This window comes from Carassius gibelio, chromosome B2, assembly GCF_023724105.1.
Source record: "Carassius gibelio isolate Cgi1373 ecotype wild population from Czech Republic chromosome B2, carGib1.2-hapl.c, whole genome shotgun sequence".
Lineage (NCBI taxonomy): Eukaryota > Metazoa > Chordata > Actinopteri > Cypriniformes > Cyprinidae > Carassius > Carassius gibelio.
This window is the reverse complement of record NC_068397.1, coordinates 31,320,921-31,341,641: the sequence shown is the minus strand read 5'-3', so window position 1 is coordinate 31,341,641 and position 20,721 is coordinate 31,320,921. Positions and strand designations below refer to the sequence as shown.

General features: G+C 37.3%; 1 protein-coding gene across 1 annotated transcript in view; it reads left to right on the top strand.

Annotated features, from left to right (window-relative positions):
• Positions 1–20,721, top strand: part of LOC127950830 (protein APCDD1-like) — a 112,398-nt gene that overhangs the window by 32,802 nt on the left and 58,875 nt on the right. The gene's annotated exons all lie outside the window — the stretch shown is intronic.

Sequence of the window (20,721 nt, the reverse complement as noted above, 5' to 3'; positions counted from 1 at the left end):
ACAATGTCCAATCTGCCCCAAACTTCACATATTGGATAAGACTCTTGACCTGAACAGATCTACATGCCAATATTCAGTTATAGTCATAGCGCCACCTATTGGCAACAGGAAGTTACTTATTTTACACTGCGACAAACTACTCCTAGAAATTTTATGACATCAATGTCTTTTTTGTGGTCAGTCTAATCTAAAGACCTGTGTGATGTTAAGTTGTGAAGATATTGAGTTTTTGTTAAAAGGTGTGTCCATGGCGCCGTGATGAAGTTCGATGTCTCGCCATGGGAATAAAAGATGTTATAACTCAGGCATAAAATGTCCGATCTTGCCCAAACTTCACTTGTGTGATAAGGGTCCTGGCCTAAACAGATCTGAAGGCCAATATTCCATCGAGTGTGGCAAAATGGCTCGATAGCGCCACCTATACACTTTCAACGGAGTGCGTATACACTTTAAACGGAGTGCGCCTCGAGCTATGTTTCACGTACATGTACAAAAATCGGTACACACATGTAACTCACCAATATCTACGAAAAAGTCTCTTGGTACGAAATCCGAATCCCAACAGGAAGTCAGTTATTTAGAATTTTCTCTGCAAAATTAGTGTTGTTTTGGCCATTTTCAGGGGTCGTACTTTAACAAACTCCTCCTAGAGATTTATTCAGATCAACACCAAACTTGGTCAGTGTAATCTAAAGGCTTTTGCGATCTTAAATTGCAAAGATCTTGAGGTTTTGTTAAAGGGCGTGTCCATGGCGGCCTGACAAATTTCGATGTTTCGCCATGAAATAGGATGTTGTTGTAACTCAGGCATAAAATGTCCAATCCTCCCCAAACTTCACATGTTCGACAAAAGTCCTGCCCTGAACACATCTGAAGGCCAATATTCCACTATAATGATAGCGCCACCTGCTGGCAACAGGAAGATTGGCACATATATGGAATAAACATTGATATATTCTACTTATATTTATGAGTTTAAACGCATATTTCTCAGCGTTCACCTATTAACTAAAGCCACTCGCTGCCGGTGAGCCCAGGTGCGAGGGCCCGTTCATCGCTGCTTGCAGCTTTAATTATTATTATTATTCTTCTTCTTCTTCTCCCGAATGAATCGCATTTTTGAGAGCTTTAACATGCTCAAAAAGTCATGAAACTTTGCACACGCGTCAAACCTGGTGAAAATTTTCATCTGATAAAGGATTCAGAAGAGGGTGTGGCAAAATGGCTCGACAGCGCCACCTATACCAAGAAAATCAACAGCCTTCCGGCTATGTTTCACGTACATGCACGAAAATTGGCACACATACGTAACACACCAATACCTACAAAAAAGACTCTTGGAGCGAAATTCTAAACCCAACAGGAAGTTGGTTATTTTTAATATTATGAGCATATTTTGTGTAATTTTGGTCATTTCCATGTGTTGTATTTTAACGAACTCCTCCTAGAGAGTTCTTCAAATCAACACCAAATTTGGTATGCCTAATCTAAAGGCCTTTGCGATGTTAAATTGCGAAGATCTTGAGTTTTCGTTGAAGGGCGTGTCCGTGGCGGCCTGGCGAATTTCGATGATTCGCCATGAAAAATGAAGTTGCTATAACTCACACATACAATGTCCAATCTGCCCCAAACTTCACATGTTTGATGAGACTCCGAACCTGAGCAGATTGACATGCCCATATTCAGTTATAGTCATAGCGCCACCTATTGGCAACAGGAAGTGACATATTTTACGCTGAGACTAACTACTCCTAGAAATTTTATGACATCAATGTCTTTTTTGTGGTCAGTCTAATCTAAAGGCCTGTGCGATGTTCGGTTGGGAAGATCTTGAGTTTTCGTTAAAAGGCGTGTTCATGGCGCCGCGACGAAGTTCGATGTCTCGCCATGGGAATAAAAGATGTTATAACTCATCCATAAAATGTCCGTTCTTCCCCAAACTTCACATGTGTGATAAGAGTCCTGGCCTGAACAGATCTGCAGGCCAATATTCCACCGGGTGTGGCAGAAGGGCTCTATAGCGCCACCTATACACTTTCAACGGAGTGCGCCTCGAGCTATGTTTCACGTACATGTACAAAAATTGGTACACACATGTAACCCTCCAATACCTACAAAAAAGTCTCTTGGTACGAAATCCGGATCCCAACAGGAAGTCGGTTATTTTGAATTTTCCCTGCAAAATTGGTGTTGTTTTTGCCATTTTCAGGGGTTGTATTTTAACAAACTCCTCCTATAGATTTATTCAGATCAACACCAAACTTGGTCATTGTAATCTAAAGCCCTTTGTGATGTTAAATTGCGAAGGAATTGAGGTTTTGTTAAAGGGCGTGTCCATGGCGGCCTGACAAATTTCTATGATTCGCCATGAAAAATTATGGTGCCATAACTCAGACATACAATGTCCAATCTGACCCAAACTTCACATGTTTGATAAGACTCTTGACCTGAACAGATCTACATGCCAATATTCAGTTATAGTCATAGCGCCACCTATTGGCAACAGGAAGTGACATATTTTACACTGTGACAAACTACTCCTAGAAATTTTATGACATTAATGTCTTTTTTGTGGTCAGTCTAATCTAAAGACCTGTGTGATGTTTAGTTGTGAAGATCTTGAGTTTTTGTTAAAAGGCGTGTCCATGACGCCATGACGAAGTTCGATGTCTCGCCATGGGAATAAAAGATGTTATAACTCAGGCATAAAATGTCCGATCTTGCCCAAACTTCACATGTGTGATAAGGGTCCTGGCTTGAACACATCTGAAGGCCAATATTCCATTATAAAGATAGCGCCACCTGCTGGCAACAGGAAGATTGGCACACATATGGAATAAACTTTGATATATTGCACTTATGTTTATGAGTTTAAATGCATATTTCTCAACGTTCACCTTTTTACTAAAGCCACACGATGGCGGTGAGCCCGGGTGCGAGGGCCCGTTCATCGCTGCTTGCAGCTTTAATTATTATTATTATTCTTCTTCTCCAAAATGAATCGCATTTTTGAGGGCCTAAACATGCTCGAAAAGTCATGAAACTTTGCACACACCTCAGAACTGGCGAAAATTTACGTCTGATATGGGTTTCAGAAGTGGGTGTGGCAAAATGACTCAACAGCGCCACCTATACACGTTCAACGGTGTGCGCCTCGAGCTACGTTTCATGTACATGTATGAAAATCGGTATACACATGTAACTCTCCAATACCTACAAAAAAGTCTCTTGGAGCAAAATCCGAAACCCAACAGGAAGTCGGTTATTACTAATATTATGAGCAAATTTTGTGTCATTTTTGTCATTTCCATGCGTTGTATTTTAATGAACTCCTCCTAGAGATTCATTCAGATCAACACCAAATTTGGTATGCCTAATCTGAAGGCCTTTGCGATGTTAAATTGCGAAGCTTTTGAGTTTTCGTTAATGGGCGTGTCCGTGGTGGCCTGGCGATTTTCGATGATTCGCCATGAAACAGGAAGTTGCTATAACTCACACATACAATGTCCAATCTGCCCCAAACTTCACATGTTTGATGAGACTCCTGACCTGAACAGATTGACATGCCCATATTCAGTTATAGTCATAGCGCCACCTATTGGCAACAGGAAGTGACATATTTTATGCTGCGATGAACTACTCCTAGAAATTTTATGACATCAATGTATTTTTTGTGGTCAGTCTAATCTAAAGGCCTGTGCGATGTTAAGTTGTGAAGATCTTGAGTTTTCGTTAAAAGGCGTGTCCATGGCTCCGTCACGAAGTTCGATGTCTCGCCATGGGAATAAAAGATGTTATAACTCATGCATAAAATGTCCGATCTTCCCCAAACTGCACTTGTGTGATAAGGGTCCTGGCCTGAACAGATCTGAAGGCCAAAATTCCATCAGGTGTGGCAAAATGGCTCGATAGCGCCACCTATACACATTCAACGGAGTGCGCCTCGAGCTATGTTTCACGTACATGTACAAAAATCGGTATACACATGTAACACACCAATACCTACAAAAAAGTCTCTTGGTACGAAATCCGAATCCCAACAGGAAGTCGGATATTTAGAATTTTCTCTGCAAAATTGGCGTTGTTTTTGCCATTTTCAGGGGTTGTACTTTAACGAACTCCTCCTAGAGATTTAGTCAGATCAACACCAAACCTGGTCAGTGTAATCTTAAGCCCTTTGCAATGTTAAATTGCTAAGATCTTTAAATTTCGTTAAAGGGCGTGTCCATGGCGGCCTGAGAAATTTCGATGTTTCGCCATGAAAAAGGAAGTTGCTGTAACTCATACATACAATGTCCAATCTGCCCCAAACTTCACATGTTAGATAAAACTTCTGCCCTTAACAGATCTACATGCCCACATTCAGTTATAGTCATAGCGCCACCTATTGGCAACAGGAAGTGACATGTTTTACGCTGCGACAAACTACTCCTATAATTTTTTTGAGATTAACATATATTTTGTGGTCAGTGTAATCTAAAGGCCTGTGCAATGTTAACTTTTGGAGATCTTGAGTTTTTGTTAAAGGGCGTTTCCATGGCACCATGACAAAATTTGATATCTTGCCACAGCAAGAGAAGTTATTGTAACTCAAGCATAAAATGTTCAATCTTCCGCAAACTTCACATGTTTGATAAGAGTCCTGGCCTGAACACATCTGAAGGCCATTATTCCATTATAATGATAGCGCCACCTGCTGGCAACGGTAAGATTGGCACATATATGGGATATACTTTGATATATTCCACTTATATTCAGGACATTAAATGCATATTTCTCAACGTTCACCTTTTTACTAAAGCCACACGATGGCGGTGCGCCCGGGTGCGAGGGCCCGTTCATCGCTGCTTGCAGCTTTAATTAGGGCTCAAGCCCGAAGGGGCGAAGAGCCCTATTGTTCCCCTAAGGATTATTAGGGCTCAAGCCCGAAGGGGCGAAGAGCCCTATTGTTCCCCTAAGGATTATTCTTTTTCTTATTATTATTATTATTATTTTTTTTATTTTTTATTAAACCTTCCGGGGGTTTTTGGGGGCCTTAACATGCTCAAAAACTCTTGAAAATTGGCACACACATTGGAATCTGCGGCCATCAGGACGCCACAGAGACTGGGACCCGGGCGTGGCACAGGGGCTCTACAGCGCCCCCTGGAACACATTCAGAAATCTTGAACCATAGCTCACACACACTTGCATATATTTATATGAAACTCAGTACACTTGTAGATCTCATTGAGCTGAACAACTTTCGCGCTCTATGTCAAAGGCTCCGCCCAACAGGAAGTCAGCTATTCATGGCTGTTTAAAAAAAGCATGTTCTGGAATTTGATATACTTGTCATAGGTTTTTTACATGATTGCCACCAAACTCGGTGAACATGATCTCAAGACATTGGGGATGAAAAATTGCGAGGGGATTTTTTATATCTCGAACGGTTTGCCCGTGGCGAGGCGTTGAAATTAGGGCAAAAAGTGAGAAACAGGAAATGCCTAATAACATCCACATACATTGCCTGAGTTTGATCAAACTTCATCGGTTTGTTCGATGTATGATACCGATCGTATATATGTGATTATTAAGAGTCAACGTTATAGCGCCACCAACTGGCAGCAGGAAGTGAGTCATTTTCAAAATGCTTTGAATTCAGCATCTTATTTTTACTCGATTTGCTTCAAACTTCATCAGAATAATGACAAAACATGGCCGATGTAAATCTGTTGTGGGGATATTGATATCTTATATATTGTTGCCATGGCAACGTGTCAAACTTGAATATTCTGTTATGGTGATTTTGAGGCAGATAACAACCTCAGATTTACATGAAACTCAAAACACATATCAGTATTCTTGATAGCTAGACAATGGAAAAAGCTTTTAAAAGGGCGTGGAAGAGGCACTCTATAGCGCCACCTTTTGTCAAAAGTGGGGGGGTTAGTTTTAGCTACAGACACCAAACTCGGTACAAAAATTGTTCTTATCAACACGGACAACTTTCTAATTCACAGTCATCAGCTACGATCAACAGGAAGTCAGCTATTTTGATTTGAATGTGGATTTTTTTTTTACATTTAGCTGTGAATTAATGCATACTGCTCAGAGGAGAGTAACACTATACACACCAAACTTTGTCTACATGATGCCAAAACATTTTAAACAACTTAAATTGCCAATGGATTTTGGATAGCTTGAACGGTTTTGTCATGGTGATTTTTTTAAATGACAATAAAAATGGAATTATTAATTGTCCTGCATTTTTAAATTCCAAACACTTCAAAACCTTTTTTCATACAGAAAAAAAGTCATTCTGAGTAAATATGGATAGTTTCACGACTTTACAACACTGTATGGATAACAGAAAATTAAAAAACTGTCAGACATCTCATCTCACTCTGTCCCTCTGTTTGAGTATATGTGCTTCAGACTTCCATTGTCTGAGAGAAATAGCGCCCCTACAGGTGCAATTACCGGACTTTTACTTTCACTTTTAAATCGGTTAAAAATACAAATACATACTTAGATTTAATTCACACTGACAAGCTAAACCAACATATCTGATTATTACCGGTTCAGGGCTCATGGATAAATTATTTCTGGCCAGAGATACGTGAGAAATAGGAGAGATGAATCACCGCTGTGATCACGAGCGTCTGGAGTAAAGAGCTCAGAAAAAACGAATTTATTCCTGTTTTAAAGCTTTTAAAAATAAATTATTACAGCGATATCACACAATCAACCAATTAGAACACACCAAGAGCTAAATTCAGATGTTTTTGAACTGTTTGTGTGAAAATTAAATATTTGTGGCTGCCTATCTGAAATCACCGCTCCGATCAGCGCGTACAGTGTCGAGCTCAAAACAAACGAATTTATTCTTGTTTAAGAGCTTTTTTAAATAAAATATTACCACAAATGCACACAATAAACCCATTGTAACACTGCAAGAGCTAAATGCAGGTGTTTGTGACTCGTTTAAGTGTGAAAGACTATTTGACACCGCCACTGGCAGAATAACATGTATCTCTCGAGCTGCAGGATTCTGCCTTTCGTCGTACGAACGAACACATAACGGACAAGATTATTTCAAAATAGCTTGGCGAATATGAACGAAAACAGCCAATTGAACATAAACTGTTGAGAAATAAATCTGAAGTGGATCTACTGGATTTGAATATTAAGTGACCGCATATACCAGCTGCTTCTGTCTTCAATTTGAATCTATAAAAAAAATGAAACTCATTCATCTTGGCTGCTTTTTTAATGTGTGTACGTATGTATTTATTATTTTGCTCTAACAAGAATTAATCTATATTTAATTAAATCAATTACATTTTATTTTACATTTTATTTGTCCATTTCTGCATCTAAACGCCTAAAAACATAAAACATGATCTATTATACTATTGTTAGCAATTTCTTTATCGTCCAATTTTTCTGGTGTACACACTTTTATTTTCATAATAAACTTGTTTGTTAGATTATACACAGTTACAGTGGTCTATAATAAATATTGACAGGTTTTATTCAAGCTGTTTAGAATGATTGCAGTAGGCTAATTTTTTTAAATGTAAATCCAAAAAAAAAAAAAAAAAAAAAAATTAATAAAAAACATTGGAAAACAATAACTGTTGTACTTTTTTTATACATTTTGTATAATTTCATAGTTTATGCATTATAGTTATAAAAACAAATAAATGTAGCCACTCACATAGAAATAGGCCTTATCCTTTTCTGACAGTTTTAGGGATTTTTAAAAATCCTAAAAAACCTTATTTGTGCTGCAAATAATAATTTCAAACTCAAAAAGTAAATAGTCAGTTCATGCTTTATAAAGCCTTGTCCCAATATTAATAGTCAGTAGTAAGCAGTTTATAAATACAGCTATAAATAGCTTGTTTTTGGTTTATAAGCACATTTGTTAAAAAGGAGAGTAAAGGGTCAGTTATCTTCCTATGAAAAATAAAAAAATAAAAATAAACAAACAACAACACTGATTGATACAGAACTCAGAAATTCTATTGTGGATTTATGATAAAATCAGCCTGTAAATGATTTCATACTCCTCCAAGAAGACACAAGTAGTTCACACCAAACTTTTTTTAACATGAAGCCAATATACTGAGATGTTAAATTGCGAATGGGTTTAGGATAGCTTAAATGGTGTGGTCATAGCGATTTATTAAAGTAACATAAAAAAAATACAATAGTTATTTTACTATATCTTTAATTTTTTTCATTCCAAACTCTTCATATTTTTTTATATACGTAGAAGTTATCATTTGAAGGAAGCACAGTAAGTTTAATAGCTTTATCATTTTCAAGAGCCAGCATAAAATTAAAACTATCATAACTTATAAATGAAGCTTGCAATTCTTAGTACCAATAATGGCCACCAGATGGAGGTATAGGATTACTTTTAAATAATTATTGTAGAAACAAGTATGATTTAAATCATTTATAGAAATCTTTCAAAGAAAAATAATATGAATTTTATGTATTTACTGATAAAATGACCCTCACTTTATTAGAATAACAAGCTGAAATATTGTGAACTGTATATTAAGAATAATTCTTTATAGGCTTTATGGACAGACACGTTTTGAGTGACTCTTGAAGGATCAGCACCACATCCTCTTTTACCACTGTTTAAAGAATTTATCTTACAGAACAGATGCAAATTAATTTTGGATAACTTGAATGGTTTTGTCGTGGTGATTTTTTGAAATAACAGTAAAAAAGTAACCAGTAAATGTCTTTTATTTTTTTAAAGTGCAGCTTCTAAACACTTCAACAAAATGTACACATAGAAGTCATGCTGAGGAAATATGCATAGTTTCATGACTATACAACACTATATGGATGATAGAAAATTAAAAAACTACCATACATCTGATGTCACTCTGTCCCTCTGTCACTGTGGGTAATGTGTGTGTGTGTGTGTGTGTTTGTGTGTTAAGTGTGTGTGCTGAGTTTGTGTGAATGTGTGGGAGAGGGGATGGGCTTGGTGTCAGAGAGAGAGAGAGAGAGAGAGAGAGAGAGAGAGAGGGAGGGAGACTTAATCATCTCTTTAATCACCAGCAGAAAAAAAAAGCAATTTTGTGTTGTTGTTGTTTTTTCATCATTACAGCTTAAGAAATATCTTAGGCCTCAACATCAACTGTTGCTGCTTTATATAGCCATCTCCCAAAATTAATAGTCATTAGTAAGCATTTTATAAATACAGCTATAATTAAATTGTTCATGGTTTATATGCACATTTATTTTGAGGAGATTAAAGGCTGTAATCTTCCTAAAAAAAATAAAAAAATAAAAATAAAAAAATAAACAAACACAGAACTCAGAAACATTTATTTCAAGATGCAATAAAAGAAAACTGTACACTATATATACATATATATACAATTGCATAAGTTTATATTTAATTTTTTTTATCAAGTGTACAGCTAATAATAATAATAATAATAATAATAATAATAATAATAATAATAATAATGCATTTTATTTAAGGCGCCTTTCAAACCACTCAAGGTCACCGTACAACAAGTAACAACAGTAACAATATTAAAACAAAAAATAACAGCAAATAACAATGTCAATAAAAAACCACAATAATATTAGAATAGCACAACATATTGTGGAATACTATATTAAGACTTTATATATAGGCTTTATGAACAGATAGGTTTTGAGAGATGCTTGAAGTACTAGCATCACCTCCTCTTGTACGACGGTTTGAGGAATATATCTTCCAGATAGTACCGCCGCTCCCTATATGCAGAATACGCAGTCTTCGTAGGGCACCAACTCCCAGAGGAGGCACCATCCCAGTAAAATAAAACATGCGCCATTCTCCCATCCGCGCTCGCGACCGCTCGGACATTTGCGGATGAATGTTCGTAATTGATGGATGGACATCTATGCCCGGGTAAAAGTCATCAGCAATCCGGCACAGAGAAAAGAAAAATAAAGTAAAAAACAAAACAAAAACAGGCATAAATTTGGCTTGACATTGGACATTCGAGAGTCTCAAATTTAGGGACCGTCTCTTAAGTTACATGTGATATTGTTATACAATTTTCTAACGTCAGTAGCATTTGAAGAGAATGACTTACAGTCATAAAAACAACTGTAATTGTTCATCTAGGTGACAGCTATAATGCACCATTAAATTGAATGTTTGATATTTATTAAAACAAACTGTAAGTCATATGTAAATTATGCTACTTTTTCACATGGACTCAAAAGCAAATTTGAAGCTCAATAGCATTTGAGGAGAAAGACTTGCAGTCATAAAACAATTTTAATGTGTTAATTTAGGTGTCAGCTACAATGTACACCTTATACATTTATATATATATTAAAATAAAGTGTTACTAAAGTTATATATATTGTTCTGTGTATGTGATTTCAAAGTCTAGACGGGTCGGATTAACCCTTTAACTGCCATATCCCTTAAAATTTGATTGCCAGAGGGTTACTGTAAATGCTTATGCCCGCTGGGCACAGTTTTCCCGATGCCACCGGGGTGGCGTTGCACTGACGGCTTGAGCCCGCCATCGCTGCTTGCAGCTATATTTAGGGCCCGAGCACCGATGGTGTGAGGACCCTCTTGGAATTGCTCCGTTTATTATTATTATTATTATTATTATTATTATTAGGGCCCGAGCACCGATGGTGTGAGGACCCTCTTGGAATTGCTCCGTTTATTATTAGGGCCCGAGCACCGATGGTGTGAGGACCCTCTTGGAATTGCTCCGTTTATTATTATTATTATTATTATTATTATACTTCTCCAAAATGAATCGCATTTTTGAGGGCCTAAACATACTCAAAAAGTCATGAAACTTTGCACACACCTCAGAACTGGCGAAAATTTATGTCTGATGTGGGTTTCAGAAGTGGGTGTTGCAAAATGGCTCAACAGCGCCACCTATACACGTTCAACGGTGTGCGCCTCGAGCTACGTTTCATGTACATGTATGAAAATTGGTATACTCATGTAACTCTCTAATACCTACAAAAAAGTCTCTTGGAGCAAAATCCGAAACCCAACAGGAAGTCGGTTATTTCTAATATTATGAGCAAATTTTGTCTCATTTTTGTCATTTCCATGCGTTGTATTTTAACGAACTCCTCCAAGAGATTCATTCAGATCAACACCAAATTTGGTATGCCTAATCTAAAGGCCTTTGCGATGTTAAATTGCGAAGCTTTTGAGTTTTCGTCGAAGGGCGTGTCAGTGGCGGCCTGGCGAATTTCGATGATTCGCCATGAAAAATGAAGTTGCTATAACTCAGACATACAATGTCCAATCTGCCCCAAACTTCACATGGTTGATAAGACTCTGAAACTGAATAGATTGACATGCCCATATTCAGTTATATTCATAGCGCCACCTATTGGCAACAGGAAGTGTCATATTTTACGCTGCGAAGAACTACTCCTAGAAATTTTATGACATCAATGTCTTTTTTGTGGTCAGTCTAATCTAAAGGCCTGTACGATGTTAAATTGTGAAGATCTTGAATTTTCGTTAAAGGGCGTGTCCATGGCGTCATGTCAAAGTTCGATGTCTCGCCATGGGAGTAGAAGTTGTTGTAACTCAGGCATAAAATATCAGATCTTGCCCAAACTTCACATGTTTGATAAGAGTACTGACCTGCACACATCTGGAGGCTAATATTCCATTCGGTGTGGCAAAATGGCTCGATAGCGCCACCTATACATTTTCAATGGAGTGCGCCTCGAGCTACATGTCATGTACATGTACGAAAATCGGTAAACATATGTAACACACCAATAGCTACAAAAAAGTCTCTTGGTACGAAATCCGAATCCCAACAGGAAGTCGGTTATTTTTAATTTCCCCTGCAAAATTGGTGTTGTTTTTGTCATTTTCAGGGGTTGTATTTTAACGAACTCCTCCTAGAGATTTATTCAGATCAACACCAAACTTGGTCAGTGTAATCTAAAGCCCTTTGCGATGTTAAATTGCGAAGGAATTGAGGTTTTGTTAAAGGGCGTGTCCATGGCGGCCTGACAAATTTTGATGATTCGCCATGAAAAATGATGGTGCCATAACTCAGACATACAATGTCCAATCTGCCCCAAACTTCACATGTTTGATAAGACTCTTGACCTGAACAGATCTACATGCCAATATTCAGTTATAGTCATAGCGCCACCTATTGGCAACAGGAAGTTACATATTTTACACTGTGACAAACTACTCCTAGAAATTTTATGACATTAATGTCTTTTTTGTGGTCAGTCTAATCTAAAGACCTGTGTGATGTTTAGTTGTGAAGATCTTGAGTTTTTGTTAAAAGGCGTGTCCATGACGCCATGACGAAGTTTGATGTCTCACCATGGGAATAAAAGATGTTTTAACTCAGGCATAAAATGTCCGATCTTGCCCAAACTTCACATGTGTGATAAGGGTCCTGGCTTGAACACATCTGAAGGCCAATATTCCATTATAAAGATAGCTCCACCTGCTGGCAACAGGAAGATTGGCACACATATGGAATAAACTTTGATATATTGCACTTATGTTTATGAGTTTAAATGCATATTTCTCAACGTTTACCTTTTTACCAAAGCCACACAATGGCGGTGAGCCCGGGTGCGAGGGCCCGTTCATCGCTGCTTGCAGCTTTAATTATTATTATTAGGGCCCGAGCACCGATGGTGTGAGGACCCTATTGGAATTGCTCCGTTTATTAGGGCTCAAGCCCAAAGGGCGAGAGGCCTATTGTTTTCCTTAGGATTATTTTTTATTATTATTATTATTATTATTATTATTATTATTATTATTATTATTTTTTTCCAACGTCTCGGGGGCTTTTGGGGCCCTTAACATGCTTAAAAAGTCTTGAAAATTGGCACACAGATTGGAACCTGCGGCCATTAGGGCCGGGCAGAGACTGATACACGGGCGTGGCACAGGGGCTCTACAGCGCCCCCTGGAATATGGAGGGCCATATATCATACATTCTTGCTCGTAGACGTATGAAACTCGGTACACATATAAATCTCATCAATCCAAACAACTTTTGTATTGCATATCATGGGCTCCGCCCAACAGGAAGTTGGCTATTTAGGGTTTAGTATTCAAATTTTTCGTCAAAGTTGTGGGGGCTTTTGGGGTCCTTAACATACTCAAAAACTCTTGAAAATTTGCGCACACTTTGGAATCTGTGGCCTTTAGGAGCCTGCAGAGGCTGGGACCCGGGCGTGGCACAGGGGCTCTACGGCGCCCCCTGGAACACAGTCAGAAATGTTGATGTATAGCTCACACATACTTGCACATATTCATATGAAACTCAGTACACATATAGATCTCATCGTGCCGAACAACTTTCATATTGCATGTCATAGGCTCCACCCAACAGGAAGTCAGCTATTTAGAGTTATGTAAAAAGCGCATGCTCTGGAATTTGAAATACTTGTCATAGGTTTTTTTCTCGATTGCCGCCAAACTCGGTCAACATGATCTCAAGACACTGGGGATGAAAAATTGCCAGGGGATTTTTGATATCTCGAACGGTTTGCTCGTGGCGAGGCGTTGAAATTATGGCGAGAAATTAGAAACAGGAAGTGTCTAATACCATCCACATACATTTCCTGATTTTAATCAAACTTCATCAGATTATTCGTTGTATGATGTCGATCGCATATATGTGACTATTAGGAGTCAAAGTTATAGCGCCACCAACTGGCAGAAGGAAGTGTGTCATTTTCAAAATGATTTGAATTCAGCATCTTATTATTACTCGATTTGCTTCAAACTTCATCAGAATAATGTTAAAACACAGCTGATATAAATCTGCAAGGGGGATATTGATATCTAAAAAATTGTTGCCGTGGCAACATGTCAAACTGGAATACTTCTCAGGTGATTTTGAGGCAAATAACATACTTAGAATTTCACAAAACTCTGAACACACATCAGTATTTCTGATAGGAACTTAAATTGTGAATGGATTTTGGATAGCTTGAATGGTTTTGCCGTGGTGATTTTTTTAAATGACCTTACAAAGGGAATCATTATTGTATTTTTAAATTGCAGCTTCCAAACACGTCAAATAATTTTTTCATACAGATGAAAAAGTCATTCTGAGGAAATATGCATAGTTTCACGACTTTACAACACTGTATGGATAACAGAAAATTAAAAAAAACTGTCAGACATCTCATCTCACTTTGTCCCTCTGTTTGAGTGTGTGTGCTTCAGACTTCCATTGTCTGAGAGAAATAGCGCCCCTACAGGTGCAATTCCCGGACTTTTACTTTCACTTTTAAATCGGTTAAAAATACAAACAAATACTTAGATTTAATTCACACTGACAAGCTAAACCAACATATCTGATTACTACCGGTTCAGGGCTCATGGATAAATTATTTCTGGCCAGAGATACGTGAGAAATAGGAGAGATGAATCACCGCTGTGATCACGAGCGTCTGGAGTAAAGAGCTCAGAGAAAACGAATTTATTCCTGTTTTAAAGCTTTTAAAAATAAATTATTACAGCGATATCACACAATCACCCAATTAGAACACACCAAGAGCTAAATTAAGATGTTTTTGAACTGTTTGTGTGAAAATGAAATATTTGCAGCTGCCTATCTGAAATCACGCCTCCGATCAGCGCGTACAGTGTCCAGCTCAAAACAAACGAATTTATTCTTGTTTAAGAGCTTTTTTAAATAAAATATTACCACAAATGCACACAATAAACCCATTGTAACACAACAAGAGCTAAATGCAGGTGTTTGTGACCTGTTTAAGTGTGCAAGACTATTTGAAAGCGCGACTGGCAGAATAACATATCTCTCGAGCTGCAGGATTCTGGCTTTCGTCGTACGAACGAACACATAACGGACAAGATTATTTCAAAACACATAATAGCTTGGCGACTATAAACGAAAACAGCCACGTGAACATAAACTGGATCTACTGGATTTGAATATTAAAGTGACCACATTTACCACTTGCTTCTGTCTTCAATTTTAATCTATATAAAAAAGGAAACTCATTCGACTTGGCTGCTTTTTTAATGTGTGCGTATTTATTTATTTATCTTTTTATACATTTTGTATAATTTCATAGTTTGTGTATTACAATTATAAAAACAAAAATAAAATTAGCCACTCACATAGAAATAGCTTAGGCCTTAACCTTTTTCTGACAGTTTTAGGGATTTTTTAAAAACCTAAAAAAACCTTATTTGTGCTGCAAATAATAATTTCAAACTCATTTGATACTGACCTATGACATCCTGTGACATTATATTTATTTTAATTTACATAATCTCATGGATGTAACAGTAAATCTGTTCAGCTCACAGATCAATACTAAGCTGTAATGCAAGCAGAACTTTCACAAATGCTTATGAGTCATTTAAGGATTTGATAACACTGTAAAATAATGTCTAATTTGTTAACATTAGCAAATTCATTGATAACACTTTATAATAACTGCACTCATTATTAAATAGTCAGTTCATGCTTTATAAAGCCTTGTCCCAATATTAATAGTCAGTAGTAAGCAGTTTATAAATACAGCTATAAATAGCTTGTCCTTGGTTTATAAGCACATTTATTAAAAATGAGAGTAAGTTATCTTCCTATGAAAAATAAAAGATAAAAATAAACAAACAACAACACAGATTGATACAGAACTCAGAAATTTTATTGTGGATTTATGATAAAGCCTGCAAATGAATTCATACTCCTACTCATACTACTCCATACTCCTTTTTCAACATGATGCCAATATACTGAGATGTTAAATTGTGAATGGGTTTAGGATAGCTTAAATGGTGTTGCCATAGAGATTTATTAAAGTAACATAAAAAAATACAATAGTTATTTTACTATATCTTTACAATTTTTCATTCTAAATCTTCATAATTTTTTATATAAGTAGAAGTCCTCATTTGAAGGAAGCACAGTAAGTTTCATAGCTTTATCACTTTCAAGAGCCAGCATAAAATTTAAACTATCATAACTTATAAATCAAGCTTGCAATTCTTAGTACCTATAATGGCCACCAGAGGGAGCTATAGGATTACTTTTAAATAATTATTGTAGAAACGAGTATGATTTAAATCATTTATAGAAATCTTTCAAAAAAAAAAATGAATTGTATATATTTTACTGATAAAATGACCCTCACTTAATTAGAATAACAAGCTGAAGTATTTTGAACTGTATATTAAGAATAATTCTTTATAGGCTTTATGGACAGATACGTTTTGAGTGACTCTTGAAGGATCAGCACCACATCCTCTTTTACCACTGTTTAAAGAATTAATCTTACAGAATAGGTGTGAATGAATTTTGGATAGCTTGAATGGTTTTGCCGTGATGTTTTTTGAAATAATAGTAAAAAAGGAACCAGTAAATGTCTTTTTATTTTTTTAAAGTGCAGCTTCTAAACACTTTAAAAAAAAAAATGTACACATAGAAGACCAGTCATTCTGAGGCATATTTCCTCAGAATGACTGGTCTCATGACCATAGTTTCATGACTATACAACACTATATGGATGATAGAAAATTAAAAAAAAACTATCATACATCTGATGTCACTCAGTCCCACTGTCACTGTGGGTAATGTGTGTGTGTGTGTGTGTTAAGTGAATTAGGTGTGAAACTATCAGGGTGCATTTAGTCTCCAGCGCCAACATTTTACAGAACTGCCACTTTCCTGGAGTCTCCAGAATTACTCGGTGTCGGACTCTGAGAGACTTAAGATTCCAAAAAATGATTTAATTAGAATACCATGAAGTATTGTGAAATACTATATATTAAGTCTTTATATATAGGCTTTATGAACAGATTAGAGTGATTCGTGAAGGACCAGCACCACCTCCTCTTGTTCGATGGTTTGAGGAATATATCTTCCAGAATCCAGGATTAAGATTTAGGAGCTCATTTTTATTCCACCTCCTTTCCTGAAAAGTCTGTCTTGCAGAATTGACTAAAAATTAATCTTCACATTAATTACTAATTATTTTGCAATTCTTTTTGTCAGTTCTTCTTGACCTGCTTTTTTCTTCTTCTTTTCTGACCTCATGACCCAGTCAGTATTTTTTGTACAATGGTCAAGTCTTAACTTATCCATTTCTGTATTGCATTTGTGTTTGATATTTCTCATGGGTATTTCATAATTTTCGACCTTACAGTTTGAGTTAAAAGTCTATTTTAGCGCATTTCATCTGTAAAAGAAAACATGCCTAATAATTCTGCACACATGAATATAAGGAGTTTTTCTCTTCCAGCTTTCCTGGACTATTGTATAGCACTCATAAATGATTAAATAAAAAATAATGGTAGTTATTAAGATTTATATGGTTTGGAATTGGTAAAATGTACTTGGAAAAAAATCACAATAAAACAATGTTTTCATGTTTAAGTTTGGAATATTAACTGACATGAATGAATGCTATATAAATATTGTTCATGTTAACATAATGTTTATAAATGAAATCTTATTGTACAGTGTTACTAATATATATATTGTTCTGTGAATGTGATTTTAAAGTCTAGATGATTCGGATTAACCCTTTAACTGCCGTATCCTTTAAAACCTCACTGCCAGAGGGATATTGTGAATGCATGTGCCCGCTGGGCACAGTTTACCTGATGCCACCGGGGTGGCGATGGCATTGGTGGCTTGAGCCCGCCATCGCTGCTTGCAGCTATATTTATTATTATTATTCCGCTTCTCCAAAATGAATCACATTTTTGAGGGCCTAAACATGCTCAAAAAGTCACCAAATTTTGCACACGCCTCCGAACTGGCGAAAATTTACGTCTGATATGGGTTTCAGAAGTGGGCGTGGTAAAATGGCTCGACAGCGCCACCTATGCACGTTCAGCGGTGTGCGCCTCGAGTTACATTTCACGTACATGTATGAAAATTGGTACACACATGTAACACATCAATACCTACAAAAAAGACTCTTGGAGCAAAATTCGAAACCCAACAGGAAGTCAGTTATTTTTAATATTATGAGCAAATTTTGTGTCATTTTTGCCATTTCCATGCATTGTATTTTAACGAACTCCTCCTAGAGATTTCTTCAAATCAACACCAAATTTGGTATGCCTAATCTAAAGGCCTTTGCGATGTTAAATTGCGAAGATTTTGAGTTTTCGTTGAAGGGCGTGTCCGTGGCGGCCTGGCGAATTTCGATGACTCGCCATGAAAAATGAAGTTGCTATAACTCAGACATACAATGTCCAATCTACCCCAAACTTCACATGGTTGATAAGACTCTGGAACAGAATAGATTGACATGCCCATATGCAGTTATAGTCATAGCGCCACCTATTGGCAACAGGAAGTGTCATATTTTTTGCTGCGAAGAACTACTCCTAGAAATTTTATGACATCAATGTCTTTTTTGTGGTCAGTCTAATCTAAAGGCCTGTGCGATGTTAAGTTGTGAAGATCTTGAGTTTTCGTTAAAAGGCGTGTCCATGGCGCCGTCACGAAGTTCGATGTCTCGCCATGGGAATAAAAGATGTTATAACTCAGGCATAAAATGTCCGATCTTCCCCAAACTGCACTTGTGTGATAAGAGTCCTGGCCTGAACACATCTCAAGGCCAAAATTCCATCAGGTGTGGCAAAATGGCTCGATAGTGCCACCTATACACTTTCAACAGAGTGCGCCTCTAGCTATGTTTCACGTACATGTACAAAAATCGGTATACACATGTAACACAGCAATACCTACAAAAAAGTCTCTTGGCACGAAATCCGAATCCCAACAGGAAGTTGGTTATTTAGAATTTTCTCTGCAAAATTGGCGTGGTTTTTGCCATTTTCAGGGGTTGTACTTTAACGAACTCCTCCTAGAGATTTATTCAGATCAACACCAAACTTGGTCAGTGTAATCTCAAGCCCTTTGCGATGTTAAATTGCGAAGATCTTTAGATTTCGTTAAAGGGCGTGTCCATGGCGGCCTGACAAATTTCGATGTTTCGCCATGAAAAAGGAAGTTGCTGTAACTCAGACATACAATGTCAAATCTGCCCCAAACTTCACATGTTAGATAAAACTTCTGCCCTTAACAGATCTACATGCCCACATTCAGTTATAGTCATAGCGCCACCTATTGGCAACAGGAAGTGACATGTTTTACGCTGCGACAAACTACTCCTATAATTTTTTTGAGATTAACATATATTTTGTGGTCAGTCTAATCTAAAGGCCTGTGCAATGTTAACTTTTGGAGATCTTGAGTTTTTGTTAAAGGGCGTTTCCATGGCGCCATGACAAAATTTGATGTCTTGCCACAGCAAGAGAAGTTGTTGTAACTCAAGCATAAAATGTTCAATCTTCCCCAAACTTCACATGTTTGATAAGAGTCCTGGCCTGAAGGCCAATATTCCATTATAATGATAGCGCCACCTGCTGGCAACGGTAAGATTGGCACATATATGGGATATACTTTGATATATTCCACTTATATTTATGACATTAAATGCATATTTCTCACCGTTCACCTTTTTACTAAAGCAACTCGCTGGTGGTGAGCCCGGGTGCGAGGGCCCGTTCATCGCTGCTTGCAGCTTTAATTATTATTATTATTATTATTATTATTATTATTATTATTCTTCTTCTCCAAAATGAATCGCATTTTTGAGGGCCTAAACATGCTCGAAAAGTCATGAAACTTTGCACACACCTCAGAACTGGCGAAAATTTACGTCTGATATGGGTTTCAGAAGTGGGTGTGGCAAAATGGCTCAACAGCGCCACCTATACACGTTCAATGGTGTGCGCCTCGAGCTACGTTTCATGTACATGTATGAAAATCGGTATACACATGTAACTCTCCAATACCTACAAAAAAGTCTCTTGGAGCAAAATCCGAAACCCAACAGGAAGTCGGTTATTACTAATATTATGAGCAAATTTTGTGTCATTTTTGTCATTTCCATGCGTTGTATTTTAACGAACTCCTCCTAGAGATTCATTCAGATCAACACCAAATTTGGTATGCCTAATCTGAAGGCCTTTGCGATGTTAAATTGCGAAGCTTTTGAGTTTTCGTTAATGGGCGTGTCCGTGGCGGCCTGGCGAATTTCGATGATTCGCCATGAAACAGGAAGTTGCTATAACTCAGACATACAATGACCAATCTGCCCCAAACTTCACATGTTTGATGAGTCTCCTGACCTGAACAGATTGACATGCCCATATTCAGTTATAGTCATAGCGCCACCTATTGGCAACAGGAAGTGACATATTTTACACTGCGATGAACTACTCCTATAAAGTTTATGAAATCAATGTATTTTTTGTGGTCAGTCTAATCTAAAGGCCTGTGCGATGTTAAGTTGTGAAGATCTTGAGTTTTCGTTAAAAGGCGTGTCCATGGCGCCGTCACGAAGTTCGATGTCTCGCCATGGGAATAAAAGATGTTATAACTCAGGCATAAAATGTCCAATCTTCCCCAAACTTCACATGTGTGATAAGAGTCCTGGCCTGAACACATCTGAAGGCCAAAATTCCATCAGGTTTGGCAAAATGGCTCGATAGCGCCACCTATACACTTTCAACAGAGTGCGCCTCAAGCTATGTTTCACGTACATGTACAAAAAATCGGTATACACATGTAACACACCAATACCTACAAAAAAGTCTCTTGGTACGAAATCCGAATCCCAACAGGAAGTCGGTTATTTAGAATTTTCTCTGCAAAATTG